This window comes from Lactuca sativa, chromosome 7 (genome assembly GCF_002870075.4).
Source record: "Lactuca sativa cultivar Salinas chromosome 7, Lsat_Salinas_v11, whole genome shotgun sequence".
NCBI lineage: Eukaryota > Viridiplantae > Streptophyta > Magnoliopsida > Asterales > Asteraceae > Lactuca > Lactuca sativa.
The window spans coordinates 21,168,933-21,172,719 of NC_056629.2; positions in this window are offsets into that span (position 1 = coordinate 21,168,933).

The window sequence follows — 3,787 nt, forward strand, 5'->3', positions numbered from 1 at the left end:
AAAAGAGAGTATTCAAGTATCATCTTCATCTTTATGTTCTTAACACTTTAGACAAAAACTAAAGAGAATATGGAGATATGAAGCCACAGATTTCGTGGTTTTCACTTTAAGACCCATGTTGTAACACTCCCAAAATTAAGTCTTTATCCCATGGGTCTTAGCACTTTAAGACCCATGTTGTAACACTCCCAAAATTCAAGACTAAAAATTTCATTTTTAATTTAATAATTATAAAACCATTATCTGAAAACATCATAGAATTAACTCATATCAAAACCAGTGTATCCACAATCAAAACATGTCATGATAAAACAATATCAGAGTAAAACTCCCAGAGATCTCATGTGCATAAAATGTAGTGTGATGCGCTCTGATCATGCCGACTCCTTTCCCTTCGAAAACGAAGTAAACCAAAACTGAAAACTGTAAGCACGAAGCTTAGTGAGTTCCCCCATCATACCACATAATAGAATACTGCCAGACATATATAGGTGTCCGACCTACCCTGTCAGGCATATTTGGGTGCCCGACCTACCTTGTCAAACATATCTGGGTGCTCGAGCTACCCTGACAAGCATATCTAGGTGCCCGACCTACCCTCCGGTTTATCTCAACTAGTTACGGGGACTATTTCACCCCTACCACTACCACATAATACATAGCATAAACATACTGTCAAGCATATCTAGGTGCCCAACCCACCCTTCGGTTTATTTCAATCGGCTCCAGGGACTATTTCACCCCTCCTACCACTATCACAAAATATCATAGCATACTAGCATATAAAGCATAACAGATAGTGGAATAAAAGACAGTTATCACAAAGACAATCATGTAACAACACAAATTTTCAAACAAATTTTTCATTTCAAAATAAGTTATTTTCATTCAAAACAAGGCATAAACATTTCAAGTGTCATATCAAAAATACAAGTCATCCAAATCCCAAGATCACAAAACATCCTTCAGTGTGTACAGATCACGCCGGCGCCTTCCCACGGTCCTCGCTAACACCTGAAACACATACATAACAACTGTAAGCATAAATGCTTAGTGAGTTCCCCAATATACAACTTACGCACATACGCCTTTCCAGGCCCTGACCTTCCGGTCCATGTGTCTCAGGGAACTTCCGTCCCTGCTGGGTAAACCTTCCGGTCCTACCCACGCCGACCTTCCGGTCCATAACACAACGCCTTACGGCCCATAACATAATCGCCTTCCGGCCCATAACATATTGCCTTCCGGCCCACATAAACATACATAGCACGCATAACAATTAACTTACCACATATAACACGTATATCACATATCATATCCGACCTTCCGGTCACACAGTCAAACCCTTCCGGGTACAGTATAGTGAGAAGACTCACCTCGTGAATGTCGAAAGCTAACAAATCCTGAAGTCACTCGTACTCGATCCGCCGAGCTACAATCTCCCTATAACATCATACATCTCTTATTAACACTTTTATCTTCTAAGCTTGATTATCCCTAAGAGGTCAAACATAGGTCAACTCTGGTCAACGGTCAACGGTTAGCTTGACCTGACTCGGCGAGTGCTAGGGTGACTCGGCGAGTCTAGACGTCCTCACCAATTCTCTAAGATCCCCTTTCTACTCGTCGAGTATCCTCCTTGACTCGACGAGTTTCTCCTGGAAGAATCGCGGGGCCACCCCGACTCAACTCGCCGAGTCTGAAGAACAACTCGACGAGTTCCAGTTAATCTTCAAGCTACTCGTCGAGTCTGTTCATCGGACTCGGCGAGTCCATGCCATGCAACCGCTCAAACTGTTTTCTAAGGTCAGAACTGCTCCGACCATTCATGGGTCTGGCCTTCCTAGACTGATTCATCACGTAATGTCCCCATTTCGGTGCTCATAATACACCCCATGACTCATAATTTACATTTTGACCTAAGGCATAAGGATTCCAATCCAAAACCTCCATTGATTCCCGAAATGCTCAGGCATGGGACATTTTGGACCTCTAAAGGTCCCAATACAGGGTTCCAATCGTTTGGGGACTAATGTAACATTCAATCTAGCCACAAAAGGGTTCCATAAACCCTAAATCCATATACACATCAACATAGAAGAATGTAATTCGAATTATTACCTGAATAATGTGCCCTCTGTGTCCCCAATCCTCAGAACGTGACTTCTCTTGTTGTTCCCTTCACCAAGCCTTCTCTTCCTTGCACAACAACTCTTCCAAAATCAACAATGGTCTTCAACCTTGCTCCAGATGCACATAATCGAATTAGGGTTTCTCTCAGAAGGCTAAAGTGAACAATGATGGCCAATAAGTCCCTTATATACGTCCCAAACCTAAACGGTTAGGGTTTTCGCTGAACAGCGCAGACTCGCCGAGTCCATATCCGGACTCGTCGAGTCCAGTCGCGAACCCGCGACCAGGTCCGCGATCCTACTCGGCGAGTCTAGGCTCCAACTCGCCGAGTCCCCTCTAAAACATCCCAAAAACATAATTATAACAATACCTGAAATTCCGGGCTGTTACAAATCATCTCTACTATAATCAACTACTAGTGGGTCGAAATTGGTGCCTTTGACCCACCTCTACTGGAAGGTAACACACCTCGAATATCGGAAAGTAGCTGAAAATCCTCGGCTCTGACAATCCACCCAACTCAAACTCCTATATATAAGAGATTTCCTTAATTACCCTTACATACTCATGACCCCTTAAGGGTTAACTTTGGTCAAAGTCAAAGTCAAAGTCAACATTCTGGGTTGACTTAACTCGCCGAGTTCCATAAATCATAAAACCCTGAAATCGCGATCCAACTCGTCGAGTTCTTTCACGAACTTGTCGAGTTCCTCCTATCAACAGAATCAGGACTTTCCTACTCAGCTTGTCGAGTCCGTACTTGAACTCGTTGAGTCCTTCCTTTTACATAACCGGGACACTTCGACCCAACTCGTCGAGTTCCTTTATGAGCATGTCGAGTTCTTCAGTCTGTTAAGCTATCTTAATGTATTAAGCCATTATTCTTCGAATCTAAGTCCCATATTCCATATCTGGGTCGAATACGCCTCTAGGAATTTAAAGTTTCTGACATTACCCATTAAGACCCATCCTAGAAGAAATGAGCCCTAACCCTAGCTCAAAATGGCTTAGTTCCAACTTCAAAAACCATCAAAACTTCAAGATAAGCCATAGTGTCATAGATCTTGTAAAATCGTAAATTTTCAAACAAAATTTTCATTTTTAAAACACATAAAAACTGATGTCATATTTCTTAGAAACTACAATTGTCTTAAATGTCAAACGCAAATCCACAAAAATAAATAATAGTATCCCAGAATCCTTAAACATAGTCTCAAACATATGTGTACAATCAAGCCAGCGCCTTCCCGCGATCCTGAGAAGTACTTGAAACACATAACACCCAACACGGTAAACACGAAGCTTACCGAGTTCCCCAAAATACCACATACCCAAATAATAAGCCTCTCGTGGCTATAGCTCGATGTGGACCCTCCGGTCATGCGTCTCGATGAGGACCCTCCGGTCTCACAGCTCGGTGTGGACCCTCCGGTCATGTGTCTCAGTGAGGACACTACGGTCTCATTGCTTGGGTTGGACCCTCCGGTCTCATAGCTCGGGTTGCACCCTCCGGTCCGATCTCAGTAATTCACAGAATAATATAACATATATCACAAAGACAAAATCCATTATATCATATAACTCAAATAAGACCCTTCGGTCACTCAGTATTACCACTCAGGTATGTATAGTGAGAAGACTCACCTCGTAAGTT